General features: G+C 44.9%; 1 pseudogene; it reads left to right on the top strand.

Moving 5' to 3' along the window:
- The window catches only part of LOC111951711 (regulating synaptic membrane exocytosis protein 1-like), an 80,028-nt pseudogene that overhangs the window by 37,843 nt on the left and 26,646 nt on the right, over positions 1-15,539 (top strand).

Raw genomic sequence — 15,539 nt, 5'->3', positions numbered from 1 at the left:
CCAAAGCGCCTCGTGAAGAGACAGAACGAGATGAGCGAAGAGAGAGGGGGAGGAGAGAGAGAAGGACGAAGCGGACAGGAAGAGTGAGAGAGAACGAAGAGAGGAACGAGACTGAGAGCATGTCGGAGAGAGGAGAAGAGAGAAGACGAGGTGAGCGACAGAGGTGGACAGATGATGACTAGAGAGAGAGCAGTCAGAGAGAGAAAGGAATTGAGCGAGAGGGAGAATGACAGAGATGAAGGGGCGGAGGAGAGAGAGAGACGCAAGGCAGCGAGAGAGTAGACGAGAGAGATTCTTCACTCAATAGCGAAGAGAGCAGGATAGGCGAGGAGGAAGAGAGAGAGACAGAGAGACGCAGGAAGAGAGAGATTAGAAGGCCTGAGAGCTGAGATGAGAGAGGAGCAGCCAAGACCGGGGCAGAGGACGCGAATTGAAGGCCTGGAGAATAGAGAGAAGAGACAGAACCCTCCGTATGAGACGATGACATGAGAGGAAGGACGCGGGCGGTCAGTCCCGGAGAGAGCAGTAAAAAACAAAAAAAGGTAAACAATATATGTTCCAGGTCACCGCTGGCAAGAAAACTTTGCCAACATTGAATAAACGCTCACTCCACCATTTTGCCTCACATTCTGGACCTTGAATCACTAATCAAGGTCCAGATGTCACCAATACAAATGGACTAACATTTGCAGGCAGTGCAGAACCCTAAGACGTCTGGCTGTTTCTTTTCCATGGAAGGCCACAGATAATCCAGGAGTAAGTCCTGGTATTAGATCACCCCTCTGATAGGAGGCAGCCAGTCGGCTGGATGGATCATAGTCGCGGCAGATTGCAAGCAAAACACAAAGCCTTTACACACACTCCCACTTCCAACAGCAACATATCAACATGACCAGAAAGAACCCCAGAGACTAGAGACAGAGAGACAGACAGGAGAGAAAGAGAGAGAGAGAACAAGAGAGACAGAGACAGAGAGACAGACAGAAGAAGGAGAGCAGACGAGAAACAAGAGAGACAGAAGACAAAGACAGAGAGAGAAAGACCAAAACAGAGAGCTAGAGACAAAAGACAGAGAGCCTAGAGACAAGTGCAGAGAAGAGCTTAGCAACCAGAAGAGCGAAGAGCAGAGAGCTAGAGAAGAGAGAGAGCTAGAGACAGAGAGACGCTAGAAGACAGAGAGAGAGCTAGAGACAAACAGAGAGCTGGCAAGAGAGAGAGACAGAGAGAGAGCTAAAGACAGGAGAGAGAGAGAGAGAGAGAGAGAGAGAGAGAGAGAGAGAGAGGAAAAGGCACTTACACATTTAAGCATTCTAATAATGCACTATAGACGATACTAAGCACTATAAAAACATCGTACACAGGTGTCTTATGGAAAGTGTCACCCACATTAACATAGACTTTCAACTGGGAACGATCGGTGCCACTATAGCTGACTAGTAAAGTTGGCTGTTGTGTGATAAACTAGGACAGCAGCAGTGGACGTGGCAGGAGGCATATGCGACTGTGCGCTCATGGAGAGTGTGTTCTGTTGGAGGGTTGCCCTGTCAGGGATTGTGTGTGTGTTCTGGCGCTATGTTGCAGCAGCAGGCAAGGCGGGAGATCTATGCTTGGTGCTGGCACAGATCTGCTGCTTGGGTCTGGCAGGGATCGGCTACTTAGGTCTGGCAGCAGGAATCGGTGGGTTGGTGGATATCTTCAGCAAAGCACTGTGTGTGTGTGCGTTTGTGTGTGTGTGTGTGTGTGTGTGTGTGTGTGCGTGCGTGCGTGCGTGCGTGCGCCTGCCTGCCTGCCTGCCTGCCTGCCTGCCTGCCTGCCTGGTGGATGGTGGGATAAATAGAACTGCGTCGGTGTGTGGCTGTTTTCTCCTCGGCTTTTGTGGCTTTTTAATCAAAAGCAATCTGGAGGAGGAGAGAGTGAGAGAAAGGGGGACGAGAGGGGGAGAGAGAGGGAAAATATGGAACATGCCATGGTGTTTTATTTTAGTTCTCTTTAAGGAGCCATCAGGGAGTCTTATGGAATCTGGTGAACAGAGGGTCCCCCCTGATTCCTCTCTGTCTGTTTCTAAGCCATAGTTTGTGTGTGATGCTGAACTTCACAGTTGGTCTGTCGCTATTCAAATTGGCTCAGTGCTTATCTTAATTACTTGTGATAATAATAGCTACTCACTATACACAACACAATGCTGTTCTCATGTGATATTCAATACAATATGTACCAAGTAAGTTGCTAACCAACTATTGATAAAGCAACTTGGCCTTTAAATAATTATATCCATGTAAATTATTTAGATTTTAACAAACAAATGCAGTACTCTATGTATCAATTTCCTCCAGGTGATGTGGCTGGGTAATAGCTGTGTTATAACCTCTTCCTCCAGGTGATGTGAGTGTGTAATAACTGTGTTATAACCTCTCCCTCCAGGTGATGTGGTTGTGTAATACATGTGTTATAACCTCTTCCTCCAGGTGATTTGGCTGGGTAATGACTGTGTTATAACCTCTCCCTCCAGGTGGTGTGGCTGAGTAATAACTGTGTTATAAACTCTCCCTCCAGGTGGTGTGGCTGAGTAATAACTGTGTTATAAGCTCTCCCTCCAGGTGATTTGGCTGGGTAATGACTGTGTTATAAACTCTCCCTCCAGGTGATGTGGTTGTGTAATACATGTGTTATAACCTCTCCCTCCAGGTGGTGTGGCTGAGTAATAACTGTGTTATAAGCTCTCCCTCCAGGTGATTTGGCTGGGTAATAACGGTGTTATAACCTCTCCCTCCAGGTGATGTGGATGTTTAATAACTGTATAATAACCATATAATACATCTAAGTATCTGTGTTCCTCCAGGTGATGTGGGTGTGTAATAACTGCCGTAAGCAGCAGGAGATCCTCACTAAGCCAGGGGAGTGGTTCTCAGGTCCAGGGAAGCCAGGTCTAGGCTCAGGCATCAGTGACCCGGCCATGTGTGGCCTGAACCCCGGTGACAAGAAGCTCCGTTCCCACTTCCAAGTCCCCCTGGGGCCCCTCGACCCCAATCACCCCGGTGACCCAGGACTGGCACCCGGAATGGACCTCCGGTCACGTAGCGAGCCGCCGTAAGCCATGGCCATGAACACACAAATGGTTAACCTGTAAACCTCTACAATGCACCTTAGTGACTGCTGCCCCATGTACATAGTCATTGAACACTGGTCACTTTAATAATGTTTACATACTTCATATATACACTAAGAATACAAAACAATTAAGAACAACAGTTAGTTCCATGACACAGACTGACCAGGTGAATCCAGGTGAAAGCTATGATCCCATATTGATGTAACTTGTTAAATCCACTTCAATCCGTGTAGATGAAGGGGAGGAGAGGTTAAAGAAGGATTTTTAACCCTTGAGACCATTGAGACATGGATTGTGTATTTGTGCCATTCAGAGGGTGAATGGGCAAGACAACATATTTAAGTGCCTTTGAACAGGGTATGGTAGTATGTGCCAGACATACCGATTTTTGTCAAGAACTGCAACGCTGCTGGGTTTTTCACACTCAACAGTTTCCCGTGTGTATCAAGAATGGTCCACCACCCAAAGGACATCCAGCCAACTTGACACAACTTTGGGAAGCTTTGGAGTCAACATGGGCCAGCATCCCTGTGGAACGCTTTCAACACCTTGTAGAGGCCATGCCTCAAACTCAACATTAGGAAGGTGTTCTTATACTCAGTTTACTCAGTGTACATATATACTGCATTCTAGTCAAGGCTCATCCTATTTAACTACTACTGTACACACCTTTTATATTCATATACTGTCCATACTGTCTGTACACACCATCATATACATACAGTGCATTTGGAAAGTATTCAGACCCCTTCACTTTTTCCACATTTTGTTACGTAACAGCCTTATTCTAAAATTGATTAAATTGTTTTCCCCCCTTCATCAATCTACACACAATACCCCATAATGACAAAGCAAAAACAGGTTTTTAGAAATGTTTGCAAATTTATATCACATTTACATAAGTATTCAGACCTTTTACTCAGTACATTGTTGAAGCACCTTTGGCAGCAATTACAGCCTCGAGTCTTCTTGGGTATGACGCTACAAGCTTGGCACACTTGTATTTGGGGAGTTTCTCACATTCTTCTCTGCAGATCCTCTCAAGCTTTGTCAGGTTGGATGAGGACTGTCGCTGCACAGCTATTTTCAGGTATCTCCAGAGATGTTAAATCGGGTTCAAGTCCGGGGTCTGGCTGGGCCACTCAATGACATTCACTTGTCCCTAAGACACTCCTGCGTTGTCTTTGCTGTGTACTACAGGTCGACCGATTAATCGGGTTGGCCAGTTAATTAGGGCCGATTTCAAGATTTCATAACAATCGGTAATCTGCCTTTTTGGACGCCGATTATAGCCGATTACATTCCAATCCACGAGGAGACTGCGTGGCAGGCTGACCACCTGTTACGCGAGTGCAGCGTCAAAAGGACCTTGTGGCTGCAAGGAGCCAAGGTAGTTGCTAGCTAGCATTAAACTTATCTTATAAAAAACAATCAATATTCACATAATCACTAATTAACTACACRTGGTTGATGATATTACTCGGTTAACTAGCTTGTTCTGCATTGCATATAATCAATGCGGTGCCTGTTAAATTTATCATCGAATCACAGCCTACTTCATCTTCGCCAAACGGGTGATGATTTAATAAAAGCACATTCGCGAGAAAAGCACAATCGTTCCGCAAATGTACTTAACCATGAACATCAATGCCTTTCTTAAAATCAATACACAAATCCATATTTTTTTTACCTGCATATGTAGTTAAAAGAAATTCATGTCAGCAGGCAATATTCTTCTCTTGCGTTCAGTGCAAGCAGAGTCAGAGTATATGCAGCAGTTTGGGTCGCCTGGCTCGTTGCGAACTGTGTGAAGACCATTTCTTCCTAACAAAGACCGTAATTAATTTGCCAGAATTTTACATGATTATGACATAACATTGAAGGTTGTGCAATGTAATAGCAATATTTAGAATTATGGATGCCACCCGTTCTATAAAATACGGAACGGTTCCGTATTTCACTGAAAGAATAAACGTTTTGTTTTCGAAATTATAGTTTCCGTATTTGACCATATTAATGACCAAAGGCTTGTATTTCTGTGTGTTAATTATAATTAAGTATATGATTTGATATTTGATAGAGCAGTCTGACTGAGCGGTGATCGGCAGCAGCAGGCTCGTAAGCATTCATTCAAACAGCACTTTACTGCATTTGCCAGCAGCTCAATCATTGAAGCACAGTGCTGTTTATGACTTCAAGCCAATCAACTCCCGAGACTAGGCTGGCAATACTAAAGTGCCTATAAGAACATCCAATAGTCAAAGGTATATGAAATACAAATGGTATAGAGAAAATAGTCCTAAAATTCCTATAATAACTACAACCTAAAACTTCTTAACTGGGAATATTGAAGACTCATGTTAAAAGGAACCACCAGCTTTCATATGTTCTCGTGTTCTGAGCAAGGAATTTAAACGTTAGCTTTTTTACATGGCACATATTGCACTTTTACTTTCTTCTCCAACATTGTGTTTTTGCATTATTTAAACCAAATTGAACATGTTTCATTATTTACTTGAGACTAAATTGATTTTATTTATGTATTATATTAAGTTAAAATAAGTGTTCATTGTTCATTCAGTATTGTTGTAATTGTCATTATTACAAAAATATATATATAAAATCTGCCGATTAATCGGTATTGGCTTTTTGTGGTCCTGCATTAATCGGTATCGGAATCGGCATTGAAAAATCATGATCGGTCGACCTCTACTGTGTACTTAAGGTTGTTGTTTTATTGGAAGGTGAACCTTTGCCCCAGTCTGAGGTCCTGAGCGCTCTGGAGCAGAATTTCATGAAGGATCTCGCTGTACTTGGCTCCGTTCATCTTTCCCTCGATCCTGACTAGTCTCCCATTCCCTGCCGTTGAAAAACATCCCCACAGCATGATGCTGCCACAGACCCGAGAATCTTGTTTCTTATGGTCCGTCCTTTAGATGCTTCTTAGCAAACTCCAAGTGGGCCGTCGTGCCTTTTACTAAGGAGTGGCTTCCGTCTGGCCACTCTACCATAAAGGACTGATTGGTGGTGCTGCAGAGATGGTTGTCCTTTTGGAAGATTCTCCCATCTCTGGAGCTTCTGTCAGAGTCACCTCCCTGACCAAGGCCCTTCTCCCCCGATTGCTCAGTTTGACCGGGCGGCCAGCTCTAGGAAGAGTCTTGGTGGTTCCAAACTTCTTCCATTTCAGAATGATGGAGGCCACTGTGTTCTTGGGGACCTTCAATGCTGCAGAAATGTTTTGGTACCCTTCCCTAGATCTGTGCTTCGACACAATCCTGTATCGGAGCTCTATGGACAATTCCTTGACCTCATGGCTTGCTTTTGTTCTGACATACACTGTCAACTGTTGGACCTTATATAGACAGGTGTGTGCCTTTCCAAACGATGTCCAATCAATTGAATTTACCACAGGTGGACTCCAATCAAGTTGTAAAAACATCTCAAGGATGATTAATGGAAACAGGATGCACCTGAGCTCAATTTCCAGTCTCATAGAAAAGGGTCTGGATACTTATGTAAATAAGGTATTTCTGTATTTTATTTGTAATAAATTGGCAACATTTTCTAAACATCTGTTTTTGCTTTGTCATTATGAGGTGTTGTGTGTAGATTGATACAAATAATTTTATCAATTTTAGAATAAGGCTGCAACTTAACAAAATGTGGAAAAAGTCAAGGGGCCAGAATACTTTCCGAATACAGTGTATATATTTATATTCCAGACTCTGGCATTGCTCGTTCTGAAATTCATTTATTTTTTATTTGGGGGATTTGTGTGTATTGTTTTGTATTGTTAGGTATTACTGCACTGTTGGAGCTAGAAACATAAGCATTTCACTGCACCTGCGATAACATCTGCAATATGTGTATACTCGACCAATACAATTTATTTTATTTTAACCTACTTAAACCTTACTCTAAACTGACATACACCTAATCCGTTCTCTCTGTCGCTCTCTCTCTCTCSTTCTCTCTCCTTCACCCACCAGGAGAAAGCCGGGCGATCAGAACGTTAAAGGTCGAGGTGAGCGTCGGCCGGGTCACCCCAGACTCCATACCCAGGTGTCAGTGGACCGGGACCAGTGGGAGCGGGAGCGGAGGGAGGGCCGGCGGCTGAGTAAGGGCCGCTCTCTGGAACACGACCCTGTGGGAGTGGGGGTCCCCCGATGGACAGAGGAGGGCTACCACATAGACCCCAACGCCCCCCGACATTTAGCCCAGCCAGTGGAGCCACTGGGGGGCAGGCACCCTCTACAGCCCCAGGGGCGAGGCAGGGGGGTTGGGATGGGGATTGGGTTTGAGAGTGTTGGGGGCATTGGGGGCCAGCCTGAGGCTATGCTGGGCCAGAGGACGGTGGTGGGGGGCACTAGAGGGCCACAGGGCCTCGGCCCTCCACAGCTCCAGCCCCCAGAACTCAGGGAGCCTCCTGGGACAGCCCCAGGCCCCGGACCCGGTCAGGATCCCCTCCTGCGCCGGTCCAAACGGGAGAAGGCTGAGAGCATGCTGCGCAATGATTCGCTCAGCTCGGACCAGTCAGAGTCTCTGCGGCCGCCCCCGCCACGGCCCTACAAGTCAAAACGTGGCGGTGCCGGGAAGAGACAGACATCTGTCAGCAGCTCAGAGGAAGAGGGAGGGACCACGCCGGAGTATAGCAGCTGTGAGGACGCCGAGATTGAGAGTGTCAGCGAGAGAGGTGAGAGAGGTAAGAGAGGTGAGAGAGTCCAAGTTTCACATAGACACAGATCTAGGTTCAGCTTAACCTCGCCAAATCTTAACCATAACCATGAAGGGACACAATGCAACACTAACTTCAGATCAGCTGCTAGGGCCAGCTTCCTCCCACTCCGTGAAAGAGCTTACCGATACTGTATGCATCCCACACTGCAGTGAAAGAGGTACGAGTGTGTAGTAAGACTGTGCACTCTCTTGTTTAGAAGACATGCTGGGCACAATTTAAAACACAGGGCTCTCTCATGGTGTGAGAAAGTGTGTGTGTRTGTGCTCACCTTTTAACACACACACGTTGCAGGTGATTGTAACTAGTAGTGACTAGTGAGCTGTTCAGGCTCAGTCTGCTTTCTTCATTGTAACATTCCAAACTCGAGGTCGCATTCTACTTTATTACAGGTAATCATAGGCTGTTCTTATGAGATTATTAGATGAAGGATAGTGGTATTTGACAAATCGTCTCTTAATGTGGAAGAATGTTCTTGGAGTCTATATATTAATGTATAGTGTACATATAATGTAATCATTGTACCTGATCTCAGATCATTTTCTCCTGAGCAAACATGTTCATTAACATTATTCAGCGGATATGGGTTTGGCTGTTGAGTGCGTGCGTGTGTGACGGCATTGTGTGTGTGCGTGCGCTTGTGTGCGTGCGCTTTTGTGTATATGATATTCTGGCCGTTGCTTGGCCTGAGGGTTTCAGGATAGGTTTACCCTGCCCTGACCACATGTGACCCTGGCTGACAGAGCTAGGACAGACTGCAACCCTGGAGCCATTGGAAATAACATTCAATGCTTCTGTAACATCGTCTCAGCTATGTGACTACTAATGTTAGTTTTAACCATGCCCCTGTACCTAGCCATGTCCTAGCTATTTACCTTAGCATGTCCTACAGTACTAACTATAGGCCTAGACAGTCAGACTCTGTTATCCTGTATGTTTGGGATACACTGAGTGTACAAAACATTAAGGAACACCTGCTCTTTCCATGACATAGACTGACCAGGTGAATCCAGGTGAAAGCTATGATCCTTTATTGATGTCACTTGTTAAATCCACTTCAATCAGTGTAGATGAAGGGGAGGAGACAGGTTAAAGAAGGATTTTTAAGCCTTGAGACAATTGAGACAGGGATAGTGTGTGTGTGTATGTGTATCTTTTTGTGATTTCTGAGGCCAAAAATGCTTGATTTTGGGGTAGATTTTCTGAAATTGTGCGATACATTTTGCAATGTTTTTTTTATTACGTTAATTTCATATAAAGCAATAAAGWCATATGTGAAAAAAAACAATAAGAAACATCTAAAGTGCTCAATTGTGTTTATTTTCCTGAACAAACAGCTCTGTCATAATCCACTCACACCTCTCCATCAGGCTTGGGGCTTGCTATCAACACGAGATGCACCTCCCATATTTTTTTTCTCTCTCTCTCTCTCTGTGTCTCTCTCTCTCTCTCAAATGTTTTTTCAAAGCTGATCAATCGCTTTCAATTTGAGGATCGATATTTCTAATAATTTCTCTTCAAAATACTTGAGATTGTGTTTTTATGATCCGTATTAAGTTTTACAAGAGTTTAAAACGGCAAAGCTGACAAATTGTACTCAGTGCTTTGAGCAGCGCTCTCCATAGACGGACTGGGGAGAGCAGAGTGCCGACCACCCTACTAAAGCCAAGGTTAGCGGAGCAAAACGCCACTCACCTTGATTCTTTCAGCGCTTGCCACGGTCTTCCCTGCTACCACTTCAGTCATGGTGGTCTGCCGCTGATGTGGGAACTGTTCTGACATTCTCATGTGCTTTGCTGATTCAAAAGGACTGTTAATTGTCGACTTTCTCTAGTTTCCAAAAACATTTGGAAATTGTTTTGCACGGTCGTTAGCTGTTTTTGTTGGCAAATGAGATTGATTTCTGTTCATTGTACTGCCTGTCAGCCATCAACAGTCAGCCATCATCTTCGCACATGAATACGCCGACAGACCAGGGGGGGAAAAATGTTGTTGACGTGTGGTTGGATTGGGCCATTTTCCACGATAACAGTGCAGTAATTGGTCAAAATTACAAACCCGCTTTTAATTGGACCCTTTTATACGCTAAAAGTGCGGGGATTGGTCAAAATTGCGAGCTCTCACATAATATGAGCTGATTGGTTGATTTTGCATTGAATTATGCGATCGCAGAATCGCGGAATCCTGGAGGGACTCATTTAAGTGCCTTTGAACGGGGTATGGTAGTAGGAGGTACCGGGCACACCGGTTTGGGTCAAGAACTGCAACACAACTGGATTTTGATGCTCAACAGTTTCCGTCTGTATCAAGAATGGTCCAACAGCCAAAGGACATCCAGCCAACTTTACGAAACAATGAGAAGCATTGGAGTCAACATGGGCCAGCATCCCTGTGGAACACTTTCGACACCTTGTAGAGTCCATGCCCCGACTAATTGAGGCTGCTCTGAGGGGGGGGGGGGGGTGGTCCTCAATATTCGGAAGGTGTTCTTATTTTTTTGTAAACTCTGTAGATACATCACATTTTCTAGAAGGAGAAGGTAGTTACACAACATGACCAAAAGTATGTGGACACCTGCTCGTCGAACATCTCAGTCCAAAATCATGGGCGTTTAATATGGAGTTGGTCCCCCTTTTGCAGCTATAACAGCCTCTTCTCTTCTGGGATGGCTTTCCACTAGATATTGGAACATTGCAGCGGGGACTTGCTTCCATTCAGCCACAAGAGCATTAGTGAGGTCGGGCACAGATGTTGGGCGATTAGGCCTGGCTTACAGTCGGTGTTCCAATTAATCAGGGCCTTCCCCAAACTGTTGCCACAAAGTTGGAAGCACAGAATCGTCCAGAATGTCATTGTATACTGTAGAGTTAAGATTTCTCTTCACTGGAACTAAGGGGCCTAACCCGAACCATGAAAAACAGCCCCAGACCATGCCTCCACTTCACAGTTGGTGCTATGCATTCAGGCAGGTAGCGTTCTCCTTGCATCCACCAAACCCAGATTCGTCCGTCGGACTGCTAGATGGTGAAGCGTGATTCACCACTCTAGAGAATGTGTTTCTACTGCTCCAGATTCCAATGGCGGCAAGCTTTACACTACTCTAGCCAACTCTTTGCATTGCACATGGTTATCTTAGGCTTGTGTGAGGCTGCTTGGCCATGGAAACCTCGACGACCAGTTCTTGTGCTGACATTGCTTCCAGAGGCAGTTCGGAACTTGGTAGTGAATATTGCAACCGAGGACAGATACATTTTACGCGCTACGCTCTTCAGCATTCGGCGGTCCTGTTAGCGGTTGAGCCGTCGTTGCTCCTAGACGTTTTCACTTCACAATAACACCACTTACAGTTGACCGGGGCAGCTCTAGCAGTGCAGACATTTGACAAAGTCACTTGTTGGAAAGGTGGCATCCAAAAGTCACTCAGCTCTTCAGTAAGGCCATTCTTTTGCCAATGTTTGTCTATGGAGTTTGCATGGTTTGGTGCTTGGTTTTATACACCTGTCAGCAACAGGTGTGGCTGAAATAGACAAATCCACTAATTTGAAGTGGTGTCCACATACTTTTGAATATATAGTCTACTACTGTATACACGGCATTGAGAAGAATAGGCTTCAGTCTGCTTTAATTTCATGCCATTTGTTCCACATGCCAACCTAGATTGAAACCAGACAAAGCTCTCTGACTAATAGATCATATGAGAGAGGAAGAAGAGATTTGTCAAAACTAGTTCTAAACATACCAGTGCAGTAGCGAGCCATGTTTCCTTTTTTAGTTTGGACCGAGGCGGGTTAAGATGCTTGAGTTGGCACAGGAGGAGTGTTCAGGCATTTAAATCATTCTGTGACTGCATGTGCACACACTTTTAGTTTGTAGGTGCGTTACGGCGTACGTAAGTACAACAGTAGTGAGGTCGTATATTTCCTTCCTTTAACTAGACTTTCTAGTGAAAGTTTGCTCAACAACCATGAAGAGCTCAACAAACATACATCACGTGTAGACTCTCTTTCTTTCTCAATCTCTAAGAGGAGAAGGTCGTCAAGTCCTGGGTGATTCTGGTGAAGTGAAGCTAAATATTCAATGAACTCTGTCCTGCTTCTGTAAACACAGTTGTTATGAAGGAGGTCCAGATCTGGCTCTGTTGTGTATAGTGGTAGTTGAGCTGGTATGTGCAGTGTATACCACCTGTCTCTTATACACATCTAGATGTGTATAAGAGACAGGTGTGTGTGTGTGTGTGTGTGTGTGTGGGTGTGTGTGTGTGTGTGTGTGTGTGGGTGTGGGTGGGTGGGTGAGTGTGTGTGTGTGGGTGGGTGTGGGTGGGTGGGTGTGTGTGTGTATGTCTCCTTCTGTCTTCTTCTCCTGTTTGAGTTGATCTCTTCTCTCATTTAGGGGACTGGGAGTGCTACCCGCCGGACCCCACTGTGTGGCATGTAAGTGACCGAATCTATTTTTCTATCTGTTGAAGTGAGTGTGTGTTTGTGTCTGTATAAATGAGACAGATAGAGACAGAGGGAAAGAGGGGTAATGTGTTTGCTCCCAGGCTGCTGATTGAATCAGTGTTGTTCACAGCATCCTGTGACATGGCAGCCGTCCAAAGAGGGTGACCATCTAATTGGCCGAATCACCCTGAGCAAGAGGAGTGCTATGCCCAAAGAGGCCGGAGCACCGCTGGGGCTGAAGGTCAGAGCTCACACCAGACACAACCACACTGTGGCTAGACTGTTTTTGTGTCTGTATGTGTGTGTGTGTGTGTGTGTGTGTGTACGTGCATGTGTGTGTACATGACTATGTGTGTGTGTTTGTGTGTATGTGTGCATGTGTTTTCTCAGGTGGTTGGGGGAAGGGTCACAGAGGCGGGCAGACTGGGAGCCTTCATCACTGTAGTCAAGAAGGGCAGTCTGGCCGACATCGTGGGACACCTTCGAGCAGGTATGCACAGAGTGTGTGTGTGTGTGTGTGGTGTGTGTCAGTGGAGGCTGGTGGGAGGAGCTATAGAAGGAAGGGCTCATTGTAATGGCTAGAATGGAATAAATGGAACAAAGTCAAACGTGTGGTACTCATATGCTTGATGTGTTCAATACGGTTCCATTTATTTTATTCCATTCCAGCCATTACAATGAGCCCGTCCTCCTAAAGCTCATCCCACCAGCCTCCTATGGTGTGTGTAAGTGTGAGTACACGTGTGTGTATGTGTGTAGGTTTTGAAGAATGACAGGTCATTGTGTATTTTCAGGGGATGAGGTTCTGCAGTGGAACGGCAAGATGTTGCCAGGAGCAACCCAGAAAGAAGTTTATAATATCATTCTCAATTCCCAAGCAGAACCTCAAGTGGAACTAGTGGTGTCTCGGCCCATTGGGTAAGTCAGGAATAAGAGTCTCTTACCTTTGATGAAAAGACGGTGAACCCTGATAGATACTCTCTGATCAAGTCTCTGTTTGTATATTTAGTACTCGTATATTTAGTACTGGTGAGATAATGCTTAGGTTAGTCCATCGCCAATTTAGTTCCCCCCCTTTCTTTCCAAGTTGTACGTTCCTACACTTCCCCTCATGGATTTACAAGGAATGTACTGGTGTAAGAATTAGGGTGGAAACTCGCTTCAAACAATTCAAAACATCAATCCGATGTTTGACATTTTTTTAATGTCGAGTGAACGAGTGCAATTTGAGGAGAAGGGGATGAAACAGAATTGGTCTCAATTTAATTGAGTTTCATTGTTCACACACTCCATCCACATACAGTACCAGTCAAAAGTTTTGACACACCTACTTATTCAAGGGTTTTTCTTAATTTTTTATATTTTCTGTATTGTAGAATAATTGCGAAGACATCAAAACTATGAATTTACACATATGGAATCATGTTGTAAATAAAAAAGTGTTAAACAAACTAAAATGTATTTTAAAGTAGCCACCCTTTGCCTTGATGACAGCTTTGCACTCTCTTGACATTCTCTCTTGAGTAGGTGTCCAAACCTTTGTCTGGTACTGTACATACATTTGGTTTTTATTTTGAACAGTTGTCTCTTTCTGACTTGTTTTGCTCCTTCCTAAAAAAAAATATTTATTTCCAAACACTTGCGAAGGGTGTATAAAGTCTATCAGTAAGTAAAGCTACAGTATTAGTGTCCCCTTCCAACCCAAATTACCCAAGCCCCCCACCCCACACCACCCACCCCCACACCATGTGACCATAGAGCTGAAGAATGGCCAAATTAGTAGCCGCAATAAGGGATTGTAAAAGTGTATACTGGGTTGTAACATTTTTGTTTATTTATCCTAGTCCTTTTACATTGACCCTACTCTTCCCTTCTGTTTTTACCTACCAATATGTTGCAGTCAAGGCAACGCTTAACAATGGTGTCTGTGGACTTGTGTTATACTGTCCTGTCAGATTGTAGTGTGACTTTGACTGATATGTCTCTTTGGCTGATTACAGTGATATCCCAAGAATCCCAGACACGTCCCACCCTCCATTAGAATCTAGTAGGTATCTCCTCTGGTCTCTCTCTCTCTCTCTCTCTCTCTCTCTCTCTCTCTCTCTCTCTCTCTCTCTCTCTCTCTGCTACACTGTATCTCTCTTTCTTTTCAAACCTAGTCTGTTAGCGGGCTTTGACTGCGGCGCAGATGCCAATCTTGTCTTATTCTGCCCTCACAGCAGGTTCCAGTTCATTTTGGGCACCAGTCCCAGTCAAGGATGGAGCGGCCATCTATATCGGTATGTCCCCCATCCACTGCCCCCCCAGTCATACACTAGGAGAACCACCCAACAGCTGTAATGCTGGACAGCTTTGCCAGTTGAGTATACACCAACAGCTGTGTGGTAGAGCCAGTGATGTGTGTCTGTGTGTGTGGTGTGTGGTGTGGTGTGGTGTGTGTTGTGTGTGTGTGTGAATGGACTGTGTGTGATGTCCGGTGCGGTGGTCGGACTGTCTGTGTGTGTGCTGGTCCATAGTGTGTGCCGTGTGTTGTTGTGTGTGTGTGTGTGTGTGCGCACTCAAAAATTGTCGGTTTGGATTTTATTATATAATGCTGTTTATTGTTGTCATTTCAGGTAGTGATGTTGGTTTCTATGTAGTATGCATGTCTTGTGTGTGTGTGTGATATAGTCCTCATCCAGGTGTGTGTATGTGCAGTGTGCCTGTTGTGTGTGTGTGTGTGTGTGTGTGTGGCGTGTGGTGTGTTGTGTGTGTGGTGTGTTGTGTGTGTGCTGTGTGTGTTGTGTCTGTGTGTTGTGTGTGTGTTCTGTATGTGTTTGTGTGTGTGTTTTCAGTACTGCCCCGGACAACTTAGTGAGTCCATACCAAAGGATTGCTCATGTATTATGTCATGTATCATCAGTGCAGATATTTGGGGTTTGTTATATTTAACCAATAAGGCCCGATGGGGTGTGGTATACGGCCCAATATACCACCGCTAAGGCGTATCCGGGCACTTCCGCATTGCGTTGTGTTCTAAGAACAGCCCTTAGCCGTCGGTATATTGGCCATATACCACAAACTCCCGAGTAACTTATTGACTATAATAAACTGGTTACCAACATAATTAGAGCAGTAAAAATTTAGGTTTGTCATATTCATGGATACGGTCTGTACCATGGCTGTCAGCCAATAATCATTCAGGGCTCGAACCACCCAATTATAAATCCTGTATATAGTCTGTAGCCACACATCATGCTTGTAGATGATCTCTCTT

Source organism: Salvelinus sp. IW2-2015, linkage group LG25, assembly GCF_002910315.2.
Source record: "Salvelinus sp. IW2-2015 linkage group LG25, ASM291031v2, whole genome shotgun sequence".
Taxonomy (NCBI): domain Eukaryota; kingdom Metazoa; phylum Chordata; class Actinopteri; order Salmoniformes; family Salmonidae; genus Salvelinus; species Salvelinus sp. IW2-2015.
Note: the sequence above shows the minus strand (reverse complement) of the source record. Positions and strands in the feature narration are given on the sequence as shown.